Source organism: Aotus nancymaae, unplaced genomic scaffold, assembly GCF_030222135.1.
Source record: "Aotus nancymaae isolate 86718 unplaced genomic scaffold, 86718_ANA_hifiasm-v0.15.2.pri h1tg000006l, whole genome shotgun sequence".
Lineage (NCBI taxonomy): Eukaryota > Metazoa > Chordata > Mammalia > Primates > Aotidae > Aotus > Aotus nancymaae.
In genome coordinates this window covers 85,505,366-85,528,494 of record NW_026988417.1, presented here as the reverse complement: position 1 = coordinate 85,528,494, position 23,129 = coordinate 85,505,366, and the positions used below count along the sequence as shown (strand labels likewise).

Here is a 23,129-nt window from a genome sequence, read left to right as displayed (position 1 = left end):
TTAATTTAGCATTCCAGATCAAACCTAAATGACCATGTTGCTTTCAGGTGAATATATTTTAATAACTGCTAAATTAATAACAGTTTAATACGTACCTTTTATAAAGCCTACACAATGTCAACTAAACCTCCCTATAAAGGGACCTCTAGATATTCAGACTTTAATATCGTTCTTGGCCACTAATCATAGGTTAAAAGTACATATAAATTTTCTTTCTAAAGCTTTGCATTTTAAACATAAAAACTGTCACAAAAATACATTTTAAAAGTTATATGCTATGCGTAGTGTGACATAAATTCCCTACATTTTAATTCATGTACCTGAAGTGACTCATGATTTTATTCAATCATGAGTGTATGCACAGCATACTACTTTATCAGGTAATATAGAGCAAAATATGTGCAAGTTGATGACATTTTAGGAAGATATACAGAGACAGCACAAATATTTTGAAATCATTGTAAGTTACCACCTAAACACTAGATCTACAGTATTGAAAAAGTGGCTGAATTGCAGACTTACTGCCTTTTATTCTCACATGTTTATGTAGGAAAGGACTAGTGAGAAAATGCAGTGCTTTGGAAAGCTTTGTTCAGCAGTCAAATCATGAAAACATGAGAAAGAATGAAACCCAACTGATTTTCAGCCAAATCATATTACTTCACAAATTTATATGCTGATCATGCTTCTTTCTTTTTCTTTCATATCATTTATCTTTGCTTTCCTTTTTATTTTATAGCATTTAATTTGCTACATGGTTTTTTTATATTTAAATATATTATGAACTTCCAAGCCCAATGTATCTAAATTGAAACCAAAGAACAAAAGTGAGACCTCAACACCACCACACATCAAATTATTGCTCTCATTAAACTAAGTATATGCTCAAATATATTGGAGAACTCAATAGCAAGTACCACTACTGAAAAAAATTAAACAAAACCTAAATACATAGTTGTTTCATAATAAGAATACAATGGCCTCAAATTTAAAATTCTCATCTTGTATTAAAATATCTCTTTAAAAATATTTAGACATTACCATAGATGTCAGGAGCAGAACAACTGTCCTGCTCCCTAGTATTTAGTAAGTAGCATCTTAAACAGTATAAACATAGACCTACAGGTGTGTGTGTGTGTGTGTGTGTGTGTGTTTGTGTGTGTGTGTGTCTATACAATATGCCTAGGCAAAGAAGAGAGAATGGAAATAAAAATAGTACATTAGACACTAAATAGCTTTATAATTTATTATCAATTTGACAAAGGGAAATACTCTAAATTAAAAGAGCAAATTGTGTTTTTTAAAATATTCTCAATGTAAGTGATTTTTAAAGACATACCTTAAAAGCAAAAATAAGAAGTATTACTTTACTTTGTCATTTCTGATCTTAGAAATGTTTACCAGAACAATGATCATCAGTAATGCATCTGTATTGTCAGTCTAGGAGATTTGGACACTACAAGTTACCACTCATGTTATGTTTGTTTTATTCTCCTCTATAGAGTTTATTGATCCCTCACTGTGACACTTCACAGAAAGGAACAAGAGGATTGAGTGCTAGAATCTCCTCATTTACTGTATAAATTTCTGTTGATCCTGCAGAACTCCAACTGTGATTCTGACATAAATTCACCCAAAAAGGTGGATTTCTCAATAGTGCTAAACTTGCAATCCCCATTGCTACAAAGCACTGTTCCGACAGAACACCAGAAATCTTAAAGAATTCATAATCCAGTTAGGGAGATGAAGCATAATTACATAAGAGATAAATAACAATTTATAAAACATTATACAGTAGAACATGAGTTGGTAAATATTTGCTTTGTATTCAGAAAAGTTTGCATGGAACTGAAGCATTTGCCTTGAGCCTCAGGTAATAGGTTTTAAAAATGAGGAAAGAACTAAAGGATGAGAAACACTAGAAAAGTGCAAGGCACTTTCTAGGACAGTTAGCAGACAAGATTAGTTGGGAAAGACTTAATGTGGGTAAGAAGTAAGAGAGGAGGTTGAAAAGAGTTGGAGCTAGGTTTATGATGGAGTTGAACATTTCCATGTGCCAAACCTCTGAGGATCTTAAAAGCATTTATTATTGCCTTTTCATCTTTTCTCCTTGTTCTTCTGCTTTCTCATGCATACTCTAAATACACAGGATAAACATGCACTGTAAAATATTAGTGATAATCACATTTCCCTCTTTTATAACATAATAACTGAGATATTAGGTTGGGTTATGGAAAAAAGAAAACCAAGAATGAGATAAGGAAAACAAAGAAAAAAAATAAGTGAAGGGCAATTTGAATAGAGAACTAAGGAGCATCATATCAAGTGGTCAAATAGACTTAAGAAACCTGAATTCTCTGTTTTACAACATATATGTCAAATGCAAAAAATTCAACTTCTATTTACAAATCTTGTGTCTACAAGCAATTTTGCTGAGACTTTTTTAAAGAGAAGGTTTAATTTCCAGTAACAAAGTGAACTAGCAAGAGAATAGCAGATGAAATACAAGAAGCCCTTGAATCATCAGACATAATTCTCAAATAGGACCATATAAACTTATGAAAATACAGCCCTCTATTTGTACAACTTGAACACTAATTTACTGCAGCCTGTCTTTTGACAGAGGAAGATCCAATAATTTGATGAGCAGTTTCTTTAGTATTGAGCTATAGTATAACATGCCCCCAAAATTTTATATAAAATGAAGTCAAAACAATAAAAATAAACATAAATAAAAAATATGTAGTGAAGTAAAACGATTTCTTGTTATCGTGTTTACATAGCATTGGGTGTCAACTCTGTCTTTCTAAATTTAATAAAATATATTTTCTAGTTATCATTATTCAAAGTCAGAGTCTCTAAAAATCAGACATATACAACAGAAGTAAAACAAAAATGCACAAAAATATATGATTTCCTATAATAACAGAGAAATGATCATTCTATTTTTTAGATGATGATGATGATGATTATTGTTGAAAGAGGGTCTCATTCTGTTGCCCAGGCGGCAGTGCAGTGGCAGGATCACAGCTCACTGCAGCCCTAACCTCCTGGACTGAAGTGATCCTCCTATGGGAGCTTTCCTAACAGCTGGGACTATAGCAAAACACTATCATATCAGGCTAATTTTTGTGTTTTTTGTAGGCATAGGGTTTCACCATGTTGCCCAGGCTGGTCTCAAACTCCTGGACTTAAGCAATCCTCCTGACCCAGCCTTCCAAATTGTTGGGATTACAGGTGTGAGCCACAACTCCTAGCCCTTATTTTTTAGATTATTAAATACATATAAAACTAGTCTATAATGGAATAATTATCAGTAAAGAGCTAGCAGAATGAGATAAAACAGGATCTCACTACACATAGCCCTTTGCTCTGTGGCACAGCATGGGTCTTAATTCTCTCTTTCTTCCCTTGTTTTTATTTATTTCCTGGAGAGAGGTTCCTGATGCTTGTAGTACTGTTGCATAACATTTTCTTAATGAAAAAAGGTCTTTGTGAGGATGAAAGTTCCTCAGGTGGCTGAGCATTCAAAGTTACATTCAGAAACAAAGATGAGCCCTCTTTCTGTTTGAAATATTTGTCTTGTGTAGAAGTCAAAGGTTATTCACAGTCCAGTAAAGGCCAAAAATCAAACACAATGGACTTTCTACTGTACACAGACAGAGAATGTATGCAGGACCAAAATGCTCATCCTTGAACTGAAAGAACAGCATTTCTGTCCTCCAAGAACCTTCCGCAAGAATTAAAGAAAAATGCATAGAGATTAAGAGAATGTATCAAGGGAGAAAGGAAAATTCCTGAAAATGTAACATAGAAATGTAGAAGAAAAATCCTGGGGTAGACTAGAGGGGTGGAGATGACAGGAGAAGTAGGGCAGAAGGGGAAACGGAGGAAGAAGAAAAAATAAAACGTTAAATATATTCCAGAGAAACAAACATTTTGTAGAATATAATGTTTTAATGGGTTTCACCAGACTGAATGATAATAATGAAACATCATTAATGCTTTAAGTTACTAGGAGAGTTTTCAATTAATTTTAAAATTCTCTCTTACAGAAATTGCACTAACTTTCTGCTGACGTTAAGAAGTCCCTATAAATAAATACTGCCAGCTTTTCAATGTTTTGGAAAGATATTTTTTAAACCAAATATCTTAGACAATTCTCCTATAACAGAGTAAAATACATTTTTTAAAAATAAGAATGACATTTCTTGAATTACTTTCATAATAGATCATGAAATACTCTACAGTGACATCAATGAAATATTATCTGTACACACAAACATTCCGAGCCAGAGTTGATATTGGTTTTTATTTGAAAAATAGCATTTTTCTCATTTAATGGGTAAAACGACTTATAAAAATGTAAGGACTGGTAGTGGATAAAATGGCATAAAAATAAGTTACTAAAGACACCAATTCTGAATTAAATGCTCCTATTCTGTGCTTATAATGTCTCTTTAAACACAAATAAACCAAGTAACTCAAAACTCAAAACTTTCTATTCTAAGGGGAAACAAGATTTCCAAAGTTTTTGTTTGAAAGGATTTGAATGGACAGATAAGAGTTGAAGTGCACGTAAGGCTGCAGTTGGGGGATGTAGACAGCTGAGCAAAGGCTTGCAGGCATGAAAGTAGGTGAAATCCCACATGAGAAGCAGAGTGACTATAGAGAGATAAAATAAAAATATGAATCTGGGAAAATAAATTAGAATAGATTGAGGAAGGCTTTAAATGTTATGGTAAATATGGACTTAATTTGGATGGCATGTAGGATTTCATATACAAGAATTTCACAAAAAGTATGAAAGTTTAGTATGAAAATTATATGACCCACCAATGATTTAGGAAAATGGATCTAAAATAGGGAACTATAAGGAATTGATTACTGTAGTTTAAGGGGACTAGATTTGTGGAAGTTGTAACTACAATTTAGAATGAAAATTACTACTACTTTCATCTGAATCTTAAATGGTGCAATGTGACTGACAGTGTTCCTTGTGCCTTATAAATATTAATTCATTAAATCCACACAACAATCTATGAGATAGGTATAATCACTTTCCCCATTTTACAGTAGAAGGAACTGAGGCACAGGAAATTTATGGGACTTGGCATACTTGAGATGTAATTTGAACTTAGGTATCTTAGCCAGAATCTGTATTTTTAACTCCTGTGTAAGACTGAAAATTTGCAGATGACATATGAAAAGAATTACAGGCCAAATGAGGTGACTAATGCCTGTAATCCCAGCATTTTGGGAGGCTGAGGTGAGTGAATCACCTGAGGTCAGGAGTTCAAGACCAGCCTGGCCAACATGGTGAAATCCCTTCTCTACTAAAAAAGCTACAAGAATGAGCTGGGCATGGTGGCAGGTGCCTGTAATCCTAGCTACTCAGGAGGCTGAGGCATGAGAATAACTTGAACCCAGGAGACACAGGTTGCAGTGAGCTGAGCTGGGATTGCCCCACTGCACTCTAGCCAGGGTGACAGAGCAAGATTCTGTCTCAAAAAAAAGATATATGTGTGTGTGTGTGTGTGTGTGTGTGTGCGCGCGCGCGCGCGCACGCACGCAGAATAAACATGATATGGTGCCATTATGAGTAATAAAATTTAGTAGAAAATAAAGAGATATCGGAGATTAATTATAAGACTGTCAACTTGAAATTGGAAACTCAAGAGTAAAAGCCAGTTTACAGTGATTGGAAGGAAAAGGAATTTTATTTTTATATGGATCGAGTTGTACTCAATTATGCAAGTGGCATAGTACCTCTCTGTTTTGAAGCTTTGATTTAGAGATTCAGACATTTCAGTGACGTGACAGCGGGGAATTGAAAAGTAGGATGTGCTTGAAGATATAGAGATGAATATTGACATGCATGAAGAAACAAAGATTAGCACACATGTTGACCCATAGAGAAAAATGCAGAAAGGTGTGGCTTTGTAATTTAAAAATTTCTGTTTTTTCATCTTCAGTCCTTGTTACACACAGTAAAATTTCCTTTCCTTGAGTTACACACAGTTGGCTAGTGTCTTTTCTAGAAACCTCTTTTTACTTGAGCTGACCTTAGTAGGTATCTGTCCATTGCCTTTAAATGGGCATTGACTAAAACATGATCCAAAGCAGAGAAAAGAAAATCTGAAAGGAAGGAAAGGTCTTTTATTAAAATACTATAGAAACTGAGTTCAAAGAAGATTGATTTGATATATTATTCTATATTGAAACTTCCTTCAACTTTTAAAAGAATATTAGGATAGTAATATCCTTCTATAATGAGATTATGGATTCCCTTTCAAGATCAGAAAAAAATATTATCGAAGGTAATTTTTATGCTTAATTGGATCGATTATTCTTATACTGGAAATACCAGTTTCAGCATACTTATTAAGTTTGAAATATTTATAAATACAGTACCAGTGAAGAAGACTTAGTGATGCCATAATGTTACATGAGAGAAAGAATCAGAAATACTTTTTCCTTTCTTCCTCTTCGAACTTTTTTTTCTCTTTTGTAATTATTTTATTTTCAATGTTATTGTGCCTACTATTAAATTATTTCTTCTTTTATTGACCTAGAGTAGGGTAAAAGGAAATCATGGTAACTGAAATTCAAGGATTTTATAAGAATCTCATATATTTGCTCTTCCCCCAAAACATTTCACTGAAATAACAGAATGGACTGGTTTGAGAAACAAACATCCATTTATGTATTTTTTCCACTTTCAAATATAATAGGTGTTAATGAATGGTAAAAGTTTTCAAAGACAGTCAAGTAAAAATGATTTAAACAAGGGATCTGTAAAATGCCCAAACCAGAAAAAAAAATTTTTCCACACGTTTAAAATGTGTTTAAAGATATCACTGTTGTTGATGTACAACTCAAATTAATTGTGTATAATTTTATTTGTCAAAAGGCTAAACATGAAAAACTTTTTAAAAGTCTGATGCAATTTGAAGAATCCTTAGAATGTTTGTTAATTAAGTTAAATTATTTAAATGATACAAAAGTAGTGAGCTAGTATTTCCATTACACTCTGTAATGATCTAAAGTTGTCATATTCTAAGGTAACTTGACTTCTCAAGGCCAGTGGAGATAAAAAATTTGGAAATGTACTATGACAGATAATAAAATGATACTGACTATAAATATTCTAGAGAGAGATAACTAGATAGGAGTGGGTATTTGCTACTCTTTTGTTCTTCAGATATGTTTCTCATTTTTTTCTTCAAAATATCATCTTCTGTTTAGCAATAAGTGATCTTGAATTATTAAAGAAAATCATACTGTGTGTTATGACTCATGCCTGTAATCGCAGTACTTTGGGAGGCCAATGTGAGAGAACTGCTCAAAGCCAGGGGTTCTAGACCAACCTAGGCAACATAGAGATGTTAAAAAAATTAAAATAGAGATGTTAAAAGTTAATTTAACTTAGAAATTAGCTGACATGTTGATGCATGCCTTTAGTCTTAGCTACTGATAGGCTGGGGTAGAAGAATCACTTAAGCCTAGGAGTTCAATGCTACAGTGAGCTATGATTATGCTACTGCACTCCAGCATGGGCAACAGAGTGAGATCCTGTCTCAAAAATGAAAAATAAAAAGGGAGAATCTCAGCCAAGATGGCCAATAGGAATGCTCCGGGGCGTAGTTCCCAGAAGGCGAGTGACTGCCACATTTCCAACCCAAGTACTGGGTTCATCTCAGTGGGACTGGTTGAAGACTGGGTAGGGCAAACTGAGGCAGGGTGGGGCGCTGCCTCACCTGAAAAGGGCAAGGGGCCGGAGGACCTCCCCCTAACCCAAGGGAGGCCATCGAGGACTCTTCTGGACACTCCGGCACTCTGGCTCAGATATTGTGCTTTTCTCATGGTCTTTACAGCCCACAGACCGGGAGATTTCCACCAATGCCAACAACTCCAGTGCTGTGGGTTTCCAGCATAAAACTGGGTGGCCCTTTTAGCTGATGCCTGAAATGCCTGCCAGACAGAACCACCCATTCCCCTGACAAAAAGGGGGCTGAAGGCAGGGAGCCAATTAATCTGACTCAGCAGATTCCAGCCCCGCAAAAACCAGCAAACTGAAACCCACTGGTTTGAGATTTGCACAGCCAGCACAGCAGTTTGAGCTGTACCTGGGGCAGTTGAACTCAGTGGGGGAAGGAGCATCTGCCATTACTGAGGCAGTGCTAACCTTCGCTGTGTAAACAAAATAGCAAGGAAGCTTACACAGCAAATGGGCAGAGCCCGCCACAGCTCAGCAAAGCCTCTGCAGGCAGACTGTGACTATACTCCCGCCTTTCTGGGCAAGGTATCTCTGATAAAAAGGCAGCAGATAAGCAGGGACTTATAAATAATAAGCCCCACCTTTCCAGGACAGAGCACCTGGGAAAAGAGGTGGTTGTGAGTTCCACTGCAGCAGACTTAAATGTCCTTGCCCAGAATCTCTAAAGGGAGAAACGGAGCCCCCAGCACAGCACTTGAACTCTGATAAGGGACAGACGGCCTCATCAAGTGGCTCCATGACCCCCGTTTATCCAAAGAGGCACCTCATAAAGGAGAGCTCAGGCTGACATCTTGTGGGTACTCTTCTGGGATGAAGCTACCAGAGGAAGGAACAGGCAGCAATCCTTGCTGTTCTGCAGCCCCCGCAGGTGATTCCCAGGCAAGCAGGGTCTGGAGTGGACCTCCAGCAGTACTTCAGCAGAGGGGTCTGACTGTTAGAAAGAAATAACTTCAACATTAACAGAAAGGACATCCACTCAGAGACCCCATCCATAAGTTACCATCTTCAAAGACCAAAGGTAGATAAATTCATGAAGATGGGACGAAACCAGTGCAAAAACACTGAAATCACCAAAATCCAGAATGCCCTTCTTCCTCCAAGGGATCAAAACTCACCAGAAAGGAAACAAAACTGGATACAGAATGAGTTTGATGAACTGACAGAAGCAGGCTTCAGAAGGTGTGTAATAACAAACTTCTCTGAGCTAAAGGAGCATATTCTAATCCAATGCAAAGAAACTAAGAACCTTGAAAAAAGATTAAACAAAATGCTAACTAGAATAACCAGCTTAGAAAAGAACATAAACAACTTGATGGAGCTGAAAAACACAGCACAAGAACTTTGCGAAGCAAACACAAGTTTCAATAGCCAAACTGATCAAACAGAAGAAAGAATTTCAGAGATTAATGATCAACTCAATAAAATAAAACGAGAAGGCAAGATTAGAGAAAAGAGAGTGAAAACAAATGAACAAAACCTCCAAGAAATATGGGATTATGTGAAAAGACCTAATCTACGTTTGACTGGTGTACCTGAATGTGACAGGGAGAATGAATCCAAGCTGGAAAATACTCCTCAAGATATTATATAGGAGAACTTTCCCAATCTACCAAGGCAGGCCAACATTCAAATCCAGGAAATACAGAGACCACCACAAAGATATTCCTCAAGAAGAGCAACCCCAAGGCACATAATCGTCAGATCCACCAGGGTTGAAATGAAGGAAAAAATGCTAAGGGAAGTCAGAGAGAAAGGTTGGATTACTCACAAAGAGAAGCCCATCAGACTCACAGCAGATCTCTCAGCAGAAACCCTACAAGTCAGAAGAGAGTGGGGGTCAATATTCAACATCTAACAGAAAAGAACTTTCAACCCAGAATTTCATATCCAGCCAAATTAAGCTTCGTAAATGAAGAAGAAATAAAATCCTTTACAGACAAGCAATTGCTGAGAGATTTCATCATCACTAGGCCTGTCTTACAAGAGCTCCTGAAGGAAGCACTTAACACAGAAAGGAAAAGCCAGTACCAGCCACTGCAAAAATGTACCAAATGGTAAAGACCATTGACACAATAAAGAAACTGTATCAACTAACAGGCAAAACAACCAGCTAGTATCAAAATGGCAACATCAAATTCACACATAACAATATTAACCTTAAATGTAAATGGGCTAAATACCCCAATCAAAAGACACTAGCAATTTGGATAAAGAGTCAAGACCCATCAGTGTCTGTATTCAGGAGACCCACCTCATGTGAAAAGACACATACATAGACTCAAAATAAAGGGATAGAGGAAGATTTACCAAGCAAATGGAGAGAGAGAAAAAAAAAAACAAAAAAAACAGGAGTTACAATTTTAGTATCTGATAAAACAGACTTTAAATCAACAAAGATCAAAAGAGACAAATAAGGGCATTACATAATGGTAAAAGGATCAATGCAACAAGAAGAACTAAATATTCTAAATATCTATGCACTCAACACAGGAATACTCACATACATAAAGCAAGTTCTTAATGACCTATAAAGAGTCTTAGACTCTCACACAATAATAGTGGGGGACTTTGACATTCCACTGTCAATATTAAAGAGATCAACAAGACAGAAAACTAACAAGAATATTCATGACTTGAACTCAGATCTGAACCAAGCAGACCTAATAGACATCTACAGAACGCTCTACCCCAAATCCACAGAATATACATTCTTCTCAGCATCACATTGCACTTACTCTAAAATCGACCACATAATTGGAAGTAAATCACTCCTCAGCAAAAACAAAAGAACAAAAATCCTAACAACCAGTCTCTCAGACCACAGTGCAATCAAATTAGAAGTCAGGATTAAGAAACTCACTCAAAACCACACAATTTCATGGAAACTGAACAACCTGCTCCTAAATGACTACTGGATAAATAACAAAATAAAGGCAGAAATAAAGATGTTCTTCAGAACCAATGAGAAAGAAGACACAATGTACCAGAATCTCTGGGACACATTTAAAGCAGTGTCTAGAGGGAAATTTATAGCACTAAATGCCCACATGAGAAGTGGCGAAAGATCTAAAATTGACACCCTAAAGTCAGAATTTAAAGAACTAGAGGAGCAAGATCAAACAAATTCAAGAGCTAGCAGAAGACAGGAAATAACTAAGATCAGAGCAGAACTGAAGGAGATTTCCCTCTAATTTTCTCTACTAGCCTACTAATAGAGAAATATGAATAGTCTTGTTCATACATCTTTGTCCACCTCTCTGATTATTTTCTTGAGACAGATTCCTCAGCATTAAATCACTGTGTCAAGGGCATAAACAATTTAAAAGATCATCATACGTATCGCCAGAAAGCTTTTCAGAATTGATATCCATTTATATTATCATCAGCTGTTTGGAGAACTATAACCTTACCATAAACTGCTCAACACTATTGTCTATGTTTTATTTTTTCATACACTTGATAAGGAAAAATAATCTTTCATGTTTCATTAATTTTTGTCTTTGTTTCCTCATGAGGTTGAAAAATTTTAATTGTTTCTATATGTTATTTGTCTATTTATATTTTTTATATTTCTCCATTGAGATTTTGTTTCTTACAGATTTAAATATCATTTTAAATTAAAAATAACCTTTTCCCTTTAAAAAAAAAAAAGAAAGAAAGAAAACAAAGGAATAGAGAGCTCTTCCTGGAATTAGCTTGGGCAGTGACAGTGTCTTGTGAAACTCTTCTAGACCAAGGCAAGTACAAATGTAACAGAAAAGGCTTTAAACGTCCAGTTAATCAGTTACAGGTTAGAATTAGAGAATTAGTATGGCACAAAAATTAGGATAATGGGAAGGTTTGCAGGGTTTTCCATTTGGATAGAAATCAGAAACCATAACTGACCTTAAAATGAATGTGCTGTGATACAGTAGCAATGTTTTATCTTGTCTCCTCACATCTAACAAGGATCTTACTTATGTTACTAAAATACACACACACACACCCGAGAAAGAGGGAGATAGAGGAGAGAGGAAGAGATGAAAGAAGAGGAGAGAGTGGGTTTCCTGATTTAAAAGCTAATCTTTCAAGTCTCTTTGTGGGCATCTATTTCTGTTTTAAAAACCAATCTCATACATACAATTAACAACAAACTTTCTTAGTGTTTCACATTAAAAATTAGCTCCTGATACATGGCAGTCACTGTACTAGGCCTTACAGCCAAAAAATTGGGAGAAAAATGTACAAGAACAAATGTAAAAGCACACAAAACAACATCAACTCCAAAATAAAGGATTAATTTACACACTTATAATTTTGGGAAAAGACAAGCATACAAATATGAAAAAGCTGTGTGTTCTCCTGTTTCTTGTGTGTGTGTGTGTGTGTGTGTGTGTATGAAAGGAGTATCACTATGTCTTTGTTAATTTTAAGAAGGAATGATAACAACCATTTGAAATCCTGATTAAAATGCCGAAGACTGAGCAGTCATATGTAACTCTGTAATAATGGCTGGAATAAACACATAGGGAACTAGAGTCACTTTACCACAATAAGTGGAGCCTAAGCATTTCCAAGCTAAGATAATAGAGCCCTATTCTATTGACACTTATCATTCTGTAATGAAACTTTGTTTTCATGACAATTGCTTCTTTACTTGAGAGTTCTTTGAATGCAGTTTCATGTCTATATGTATATATGTCACATACAGAGTTCTTAGTACTCTAGCATATACTATGTCCACATATAGTATACAATCAATAAAAATTTGTAGAGGAATTAATGAATACATATATTTTACATGATACTGAATCAGTAACCAAACAATTTAAAGTCTGTTCATATATGCAATTAAATTTATTCTTTAAAATTAAATATATACAAACATACTCATAATGAGAAAACACTAAAAAATTATACTCACAATTCTCTAGGTCCATTTTCACATTTACTACTGATGAAATTATTTGCAAAATTTAAATGAATGAAATGGGGTATTGACTACAATATACTAAACATTGCTCATTTCATGTATGTCACTGTAAAGTGGATTCTCTTGGATCCTTCCAAAAAAGCATTTCAATTTCCTTTATCTTCCCTATCTTTAAATAACTTTTATTTTCTTATTAATGGGGATAACACCACATACCCTAAGAATTTCTAAGGCCAATGCCATTTAAAAAAGTTATTGGTAATAAAAAATGTAATTCCACTACTACCCATGCTCAATGACTTCAAACATTCCTTTAAATTATAAAATTGTGATGGTCAAGTGATCAAGTTGAAATAGGACTATTAGTTTCTTTATAAAACTCATTCTGAAAATGATTGCCTTATTAGGAATAAGAGCATTCATCTAGAGTCTCCTATGTATTGACATGCTTTTTTCAGGGGAACAAATGTGAATAAGAAAATGTAGTTTCCCTAAAGTTACCCCATTTAATTATTAAATATTGATAAATCAATTTTCCCATATTTACCCTCTTTAATTAGTCACTTTTAACAGAGAAAATAGCATAGATTACTACTTAGGTTAACACTTTACAAATTACAAAATCAGTTTGAAGATAAGTGCAAGTATACACTGAGTAGAAAATATACTTTAAAATAAAGGTATTGTTCATGATTTTATCAAATTTATACACTTCTTTTGAATATACTGTATTTCAGAATTTCCTTAGACTGCAATGGTTCAGAGTAGTCAGAATCCTACTACTTATAAATATTTATTAGATTGGTACAAAAGTAATTGGTAATTGGTATTTGGTACTGCTATTAGGTTGCATTGGTACAAAAGTAATACTGGTTTTTGCTATATGGTAATTACTTGACAGTAGGTTTTCCCAAAGTTGCTTCTCTTGCTTTCAGAAAAAAAAAAAGCATGTATTGTCTAAAATTAGCTAGAGTATAAGTGCATTATTTAGTCTCTAAATTCTATAATGACAGAGAGCTTTTAAACCGTCAAAGTTGTATTCAATGTAAATAAAACAATAGATGCTTTTCTTTTAATTGGAATTTATTCTCAGAGTAAAGCTAGGATATCCAATTGCACATCATCTGAAAGCTTAAACTACCACATAAATTATAATTCCTAAAGCTGGAAATTAGTATTTTATTTACTTGCATGCTACATCTCATCCAATTTTCACTGCATTCAATGATTTAAATGCTATAATTCTATTTTTATATAATCTATTAGTATTCAAATCCACCTTTTTACTCAGAGAAATTTTTGATAGATAAATGAGTTAGGCTTCTGAATAATTTACTATCCTCTGCAAAGATTTGAATTAACAGTTTTGTGCTCTGATTTAACTCATTGTTTATTTGCTTGTACTAGCCAAAACCAAGGCTCATCTCTATTGGCACCTCAGTATTACACAAACATCAATAATGAATAGGGGAACATTTTCTTCTGTTCTGGTGAAAGACTCCATGTTATTACTACTTCGGGCTTGTTTTACTCTAATCGCTAAAATATCCTGACATTTCTTTTAGATAAATGCTCTTACTCACTCAGCATGGACTAAGTAAAAATAGCTTTAAATATATTTAAAAGCGAATGATTTATAAAAGTTTAAGAGTATACTGTAAATACATAAAGAAAATGGCAATAAATGAAGCTGAATTTAGCTCTGTTAAAATCCATTAATTTTTGCGTACCTCATCTAAGTTGAAGATGAATCCAATACAGTGCCATTCCTAGTGGGGGAAGAAATCAATGCAACTTTATTTTACTGTTCAGTGGGTGGGTGGCAAAACTTTTCCTGTTGAGAGAAAAAAAAATAAGCTTCCCTTAAGCTTCCCTTAAAAATAGCTGAGATACTCCAGCCTGGGTAACAAGAGCGAAACTCCGTCTCAAAAAAAAAAAAAAAAAGCTGAGATCACAATTGCTGTGGCAGTTTTGCTTTCTACCTTTTCTATGTAGTGGTTTATGATTATAATCAATAGATAATATGGGTTGTCATAGAATGCAAATGTTGTTGAGGAGTATATCATGCCAAGCGCTATGGAAAGAAAGGAAAAATAAATAAGAAAAAACTTTAATAGGAAATATAAACTGGAGTTCTATGTGATATAATTATTTTTGTCTTAAAAAACTCAAAGAGCATTTAGTAACTAATAGAAGAGCTAAGAAACATCTTTTTATGCTCATCTTCATGTGGCATAAATAATAACCCATATTATCATTCTTCATTATGGCCAAATAGGAACTGTGCTAACCTACCCTGTGTTAGTCTGACAGACTCCATCTTGCTAAGAGCCAGAGAGACTCCATCTTTCCCCTCCTGCCATTTCTCCCTTGAGTGCATACCTGGGTCACGCTACTGTGCTGGGTCATGCTGTGCTTAGAATTATAGAGGCATATAACCACTGTAACCATATCCTGATTGGCAAGCCCACTTGCTATTGTGAATATCCCCTTGATTGATTGTGTGGCAAGTACCGGATACCCACCTTGGTAACCAGCAATCATGGGAACTGCTTCTGTATACCCCCCTTAGTTAATCAACAATCATGGGAGCCCTCTGCCTCCTAGTTACCAGCCTCCTCCCCTAACTTGCTTATTCTGCTTCTGTAAAATTCCACTTTGCCCCCTTATGCTGAGCAACTTATAAAAGGAAATCAAACCCCTTCCTCGGGGCCAAGAGATTTTGAGTATGGGCTGACTCTCGGTCACCAGCAATAAAGGACTCAAAATCAGATTTCAGAGTGTAGCACTTTCCTAACAACTTGCTCGGATATAACAGAACAGCTCCAGTCTGCAGTTTCCAGCAAGAGCGTGCCAGAAGATGAGTGATCTTCATTATATTTCTATGTTTCAACACTATGATAAGCTCTAAAGAGTAAGAGGCATTTTCTCTGCCTGCTTTGTTATCTTGTTGTTGTTTCTGTTTTGAGGTTTTAGCACATGGGAAACCCAAAATAACTGAGTAGTTGAATGGCATGAAATTCCATCATAAAGAGGATTTTTTTTTCACTGTTAATTTTTTTGCAATACTCCAAGAACTCTCTGGTTACAAAAAAACTCAGATCACATTTGATGGTAAATTATTGTTTTGGTCTCATACTGATTAGCAGGTAAGCTAGCTTACTTTTTTTTTCCCCCATGATATATGAAATCAGCTAACATTTTCCCAAAGGGTCTGCTGATCAAATGAGTCCAAAAAATGTTAAAATTCCATAGAATTTTCTGAAAGTTCTGAACTTATAAAATCCTATACACTTTAATACATTAAGCAGTCCAAGAAATACTTCAGGAAATGCCAAAACAAAACAAAACATGCTTATCATATAGAAGTAACTTTTAAATTCTATTTGAGCCACTCAATCAGTATTTAAAATAATTATCAATCAAAATCAGAGAATCAAAACTAAAAGGGTGAACATACACAGGTAACACTCCAAAAATGATTTCAATTAATTTTCTATTGTCAATATAGTTATATTGGGTGTATAGTTAGCACTTTCCTAAGTGTTCTGAGGACACAAGTAGAGTAGATGGCTTAGATCTCATCAAAGAAACAAAATGAAGTGTCCAAGTGAATGGTGGAGGCAATGGATTATTGTTTTTGTTTTTGCTTTTATTTCTGGGGGTCAAACATAGTTTAATATGTCAGAGAATGGATCACTGAGAAAGGTAGTCATTGAAATATTTTTTACTGAATCTGGATAACTCTAAGTGAATAAAATATGCAAGGCCAGAGGTAGCATTGTAGGCAGCCCCTAAGAAAGCTCCCAGTGATCCCTGCCTGTTGCATTGTAGAATGCAAACATTGAGGAGTGTATTATCTCAAGTGCTATGGAATGAAAAGATAAATAAAAACGTTTAAAAGGAAATATAAATTGGAGCTCTATTTGATATAATTCTTTTATGTCTCAAATGACTTATAGTTTAGCAACTAACAGTAGAGCTAACAAGTATATTTTTATGCTCATCTTCATGTGGCATAAATGATAACCCATATTATCGTTCCTCATTATATTTCTATGTTTCAACGTTATGATAAGCTCCAAAGAGTAAGAGGCTATCTCTCTGCTTGCTTTATTTTTATTTTTTTGGACTTGGAATCACATAGCTATGGGTGTTCACAAGCCTGTACAATGCCTTCCACTTGAGTTTGGAATGGACATATTGATTCACTTCTTATAAATTGAATACAACGAAGAGATGGAGTGTCACTTCCAAGATTAGTTTACTAAAAGACTATGGCTTTTGTCTTCACATGCTCTCTTACTTGGTCTCATTTTTTTTTATATTCCTTATCTTGAGATAAGTCAGCTGCCTGGGTTTGAGACAGCACAATGGAGAAACCCACATGGTAAGGGAGTTAGGCTTGTCAACTATCACTTGAGCAAGCTTAGAAGTAGATCTCCAATTCTTCACACTCCCTGTGACATCTTCAGATGAAACCACTTGACTGCAACTTCTTAAAAGACTTTGAATCAGACTTACCCAGATAAGTTGCTTCTGGGTTTCTGACCCACAGAAATTGTGATATAGTAAATATTTGTTGTTTTCAGCTGTGACATTTGAGTAATTTGTTACTAGCAATAGAAGAGTAAAATAATTATATAGGGAAGTAGGAAGTCATAAGAGGTTCAATCACATCATATCCTCAAGCAAAATATTCAATGACTCTCACTACCAATAAAATACAGTACTTTCTCAGATCTGTTCCAAGTTGTCTTCCTAGTCTCACAACTCCATTCCCTCCACCTGTCTCTTAATCACTAATTAAACCAAGAAAATTCCTTTCCTTGAACATGTTCTACATCTTCCTATTTCTGCATCTTTGTTCATATGCTGCATGCTTTGCTCATACACTTAATTAAATTTAATCTCTATACCCCAAATTTGCAAAGTTGTATTTGAAAATACAACTTTGCAAATACAAGGGGTCTTAGAATCATACAGCTCGGGTCCATATGGATTAGTGAGTCTCAGTTTTTTTCATCTGCAAAATGGAGACATTAATTATCATTAATTGCTTTGTAAAATCAAAAGGAGAATGAATGCAAAAATCTAAACTGTGCTTGGTATATTTTATAAATGATAGTTTCTCTTCTCTCCTCCATCAATTACCTGCTCAAGTCCAAGTTGTAATCCATATTGTGTTTTCATCTATGTTCACATAGCCATTTGTAAAAAATTGTTATAATTGCCATGTACACATATCACAATGTCACTAATGTCACTACTGTAACATATACAACATAAATATATGCACATCTATAACATATATACCATATATGTATATAACATATATACTTACTAGGTATTGAGGTTCCTGAGTAACAGACAGAATCTTGTTAAACATTTTACACCCTTTTTGCCATTATGATTCCCTACATGTAGCAGTAATAAAATTGTTATATCATTTACTAAATCACATCAAATCATAGGAGATACTGATTAGATGAATAATATGAGACTAGAATTTGGAGAGTTTTAAGTAAAAGCACTTTTAATGAAGTAATTTGGATCTAAGGCAATAGATGATAGGGACTCCTTTTTAGTTGTTATGCAGGAAGTGGGTTGGATAAATAGTATTTTATACAGATTAACCTGGCCAACAATGCAAAGGCACTAGAAGGAGAACTTCCAGAGGATAACCAAGCCAAACAAAATCAGCAAACTGGGATGGAGCAAATTCTGGCAGGCACTTCACCAAAGCAGCAATGAATTTATGATTTGAGGGTCAAAATTTGGTTGACTTAAAGGGAGCGTTACAACTCGCATAAAGTAAGAGGCTTTCTAAGAGAATTTCATTTGGTTTGCTTTGGTTTTCTTAATGGAAAATGTTTTTGCATAAATTTATGTTGAGATTTATTCTGTTAGCAAAGAAATCCAGAAACACTTTACAACACCATTTTGTAAATTAACTCTTTTTCTTTACAAACTTTTTTTTTACTTCTGTTTAAAAGGGCTATCTATGACATCAGATTTAGTAAATGTATGATAAATATTAGTTGACTGAATGTCTGCATATACAAATACATAGGGAATAAGCTTTACTTAGAATTTAAGATAAATATTTGATAACTATTTTATTAGATAATGCGATAACTGAGAATATTATTTAAGATTTGGAGCCTGTATTTTCCTACATAAAGGAAAGAAATCCTTAGTTACCAAAGGTAATGCTAATTTCTTTCATTTTTCCCCTCAATGTGTCAAAACAACTCTCAAGTCTAAGTTACGATCACCTTTTTTTTTTTTTTTCTGAAAAGTCTCTGGGGAATCAAAGTTGCGACTTCATAGTCTGAATCTGAAGAATCAATATTCAGTTATTCTAGACAGGAGCACCAAATTATTTCGCTGGAGCCAAACCAATTTTCTGGTAGATAGAATTGATTTTTTTTTTTTTTTTTTTTTTTTTTTTTGAGACGGAGTTTCGCTCTTGATACCCAGGCTGGAGCGCAATGGCGCGATCTCGGCTCACCGCAATCTCCGCCTCCTGGGTTCAGGCAATTCTCCTGCCTCAGCCTCCTGAGTAGCTAGGATTACAGGCACGCGCCACCGTGCCCAGCTAATTTTTTGTATTAGTAGAGACGGGGTTTCACCATATTGACCAGGATGGTCTCGATCTCTTGATCTCGTGATCCACCCGCCTCGGCCTCCCAAAGTGCTGGGATTACAGGCTTGAGCCACCGCGCCCGGCTGGATAGAATTGATTTTTAACCTGAGTCCTTTTTAGCTTAATCGATATGGATTAACTGCTTTATTAACTTTATCAAAAGATGGGCTATTTGACTCAATCTGCTTGTTTTCACAAACTTTTGTGATTACAAAAATTAATTTTGTTTACCTGCATCCAGCATATATATTTTTCCACCACAGCTTCAAAATAATAAATATTTTATGCTAAGATAAGTTTCAAATATTTTATCACTACATTCTGTATATTGATGCAAAAATCAGCATAACAAAAGAATTTTAAAATGTTGCATTTCTTTTATACCAATTAAAAAACAGCTATTTTCATGTATAGTGGTACATCACATAACAGTTGCAGGTGACAAAAGACTACATGTATGACAGAAGTTCCGTAAGATTATAATGAAGCTGAAAAATTCCTATAGTCTGAGTGACACAGCAGCTGCTGTAACACTATAGTACCATGCATTACTTAGGTGTCTGTGGTGAGGCTGGTGTAATCAAACTTAATGCCTGCACATAAGTTTTTATATTCTGTGGAAGAGAATACTTTGAAAGAGGAAACTAAAGGTTAATTTACATCCCATTTGTCCCTCTCCTATCTTAAATTATAATTTCAACTCTAACCCTATTTATTCCATTTGTTAGCTCCTGGTAAACAGGCAGAATGGAAGTAAAATACAAGTTGAGGAGACTTCTTTTCTCTCTTATCAGTGACTCAAGCAATAAACTTAACTTTGCATTGTTTTTCTAGAACATGCATAATATAAAACACAATTTATGTTGTACTCAATATTTTCACCTACCCCTTTTTCCGTGTTTTAAAGTTTCTCTCAGTTTTCTTATAATTTATTCTTCATTTTGTGCTTACTTCCACTTTTTATATGTTCTGCTATAAAAGCTAAGCCCAACAGAAAGCTTTATCTCTATATAACTGCATTAGTTTATTAGGTGTATGTTCGCTTTCTCATTAGGAAATCTGTGAGGCTATAATAAAAATTTCATTTTTTAAAGATTTCAGCATTTGAGCACACCTATCTTTGTCATGAACTCGCTTTGTTCAGTAGATTTTCTTAAAACCTGGGGAAAATATTAGACTCTACAAAGCATTCATTTCCTTGGCTTTATGGCACCTTAGATGATACGAACATCTCCCAAGATTCCTGTCACTTCCATTTTACCAACTGATGCTTCCCTGACAAAATAAGATCTAAAATAGAAGCCCTTACTCAAGTTTCTGAAAAGCAGAGCTTTCAGTAAGGCAAAAATTATCTGATGTTCTGCTTTTAACCGAACTAGACTTCAAGTAGATACCTAGATATAGTAGTTTATATTTACAGTTTCATCAAACTCGTTTCCTTGTAATTTTAGAATTATGTGCAACTATTCTTCATAGCCCCATTATGAAAACTGAAATAAACAAAAAGGATGTGAGATGTGAGACTCTCCTATCCAATTTATCCAACTTACTTAGAGTTCTAACTACTTATTCCTTTTTTTTTTTTTAAGACGGTGTTGCTCTGTCACCAAGGCTGGAGTGCAGTGATGCAATCTCAACTCACTGCAACTTGCCTCCACTTCCCAGGTTCTAGTGATTCTTGTGCCTCAGTATCCCAAGTAGCTGGGATTACAGGCATGTGCCACCATGCTGGCTAATTTTTGCATTTTTAATAGAGATGGGGTTTCGTCATGTTGCCCAGAGTGGTCTCGAATTCCTGACCTCAAGTGATCCACTCATCTCGGTCTCCCAGAATGCTAGGATTTCAGGTGTGAATCATCACACCCAGCCCCCTAATTCCTTATTCTTAATAAACATTGGTAATAGTTGCAGTTCACTCTTGGCTACTGTCAATCATGTCTACCTAGGATATATAGATTTATGTGAAATTTTAGCACAGCAAATTGTAATTTAAAACTTTGTTCCTGAAATTCTATAATGTATTTTAAAATTTCATTCTAGAATAATAAATTGTTAATGAGAGCTAATATTTCTGTGGTACTTATTACTTTAATTATTCTAAATACTTCGTGCATGTTAGTTTATATATTCTTAACAGCATTCTTTGATTTCAGGTATCATTATTACCCCTATTTCAGAAATAAGAAAATTGAGGCACATGAGGTTAAGTAACTTGTTCAAGGTCTTACAGTTAATAATGGCAAAAGGAGACCCCACATTTGTGCTTTTGTCTATTACAATACATTACTATTGTCAAAGAAATACCTGCACAGAAAAAAATACATAGTCATACAATTTTACATTTGGTTAAGTTCATGTGGTGGATGCTACAAATCTAGTTCCCCTGTGGATTGAAGGAGCATAGATTCTGATTTTAGATTCCAAGTGCAACTTTAAAAAAATCAAGTTTTAAAATGTCACTCAGTCCTAGAATAAGAGTGAGATGAACATGGTAGAGCCGCAGAATGCGCCAACCCAGGAGTATTCAGGATCTGCAGAGTCACAGCAGCGGTGCTTCTAACTATGGTAGTGAGTGGGGAGTGGAGGCTGAAGGATGGGAAAGTGACGGTGAAAGAGATTTGTAGCATGAAAATATTTTATTCTTAGACCAGGCTGCTCTTAACACATAGACACTGTACAACTGCATGAATTTATTTATATTGGCAGCAGAATGTACTTCCTTTTTGAATATCATTTGAGGCAACCTTCTCATGATTTGTAACACTACTTTAAAAAGAATGTCTTATAGCACTATGAACCATTAGGGTGTCAAATTAATTTTAATTGATAAACCTTCCTGTACATTGTTAGATTTTTGCTATCTGACTAAAATGGAGTGAGCTTAGTTTGGAATTAAGAATACATCTAATTCACAGTGGAAAATAGAAAAAGTCCCTATGAACATTGAATACGGAAAACAATTTATTTTTGATATTTGTAATTATGATTTTAATAGATATTTTGAATAGGCTCATTTAATCGAATTTACATATAAGAGGTATAGGAAGAGAAGTAGTCTACCTTGTTTTAATGTGAGAGGCATGAGGCCATAATGATTTTTAAGGTACTAGTCCTAAATCAAAGTCTGTAGAAGGCTTTGAACCATCTCCCATATTTCTTATATTAGCAGTACCAGGGAAAGTGGCTGCATCTTGGCCATTCTTCATTTTGTGAACAATTTTATCACTATAGACTGTAATTCTGAAAGAAACAGCAATTCCTAAAGGCTAATCCTTCTTTTTAAAATAAAGAATTAACTATCGAATGCCTCAAAGTACAGATTGATTAGATATTAAAGAAAGGAATGGTGATGTTAAGTTTCATGAAAAAAGACACATTTCTGTCAAGTTTCTGAGCTGTAGGCACAAGATAGATATTTAAGTAATGATTCAAAGAAAACTACCTTTTTTGTTGTTCTTCATTATTCTTGCTCAAATGCTGATACATCACACAACTCTTACAACATATGCTATCACCAAACACAGTTTGGCAGCTGTACAAATTTTAGCTGTTCATTACCAACGTCTTAAAGTAAAGCTGGTACAAGCTACAAAAAGTAATTTATTGAAATTTTTCTGAAAGTAAAAGCACTTCAAATCAGCACTACTTTAACATCTCAAATTCCAATTTAATCAATACCCATGTACTAATCTAATTGTACAAAAGCCATGTTTTTAAAATAATGACAACAATTTGGATGTCCACTAACGTTTCCTTTTGTTTTTTATGTTTTAAAAATGGAAGGTATT

General features: G+C 34.6%; 1 protein-coding gene across 3 annotated transcripts in view; it reads right to left on the bottom strand.

Annotated features, from left to right (window-relative positions):
- GRID2 (glutamate ionotropic receptor delta type subunit 2) overlaps positions 1-23,129 on the bottom strand; it is a 1,513,083-nt gene that overhangs the window by 1,061,867 nt on the left and 428,087 nt on the right. The window contains exon 2 of one of the 3 annotated variants that reach the window (XM_064369254.1): positions 9,549-9,593. The exons of the other annotated variants lie outside the window; for them this stretch is intronic. The gene's annotated coding sequence lies outside the window, so the exon portion shown is untranslated. The remainder of the gene's footprint in view (positions 1-9,548; positions 9,594-23,129) is intronic. 3 annotated transcript variants of the gene reach the window in all.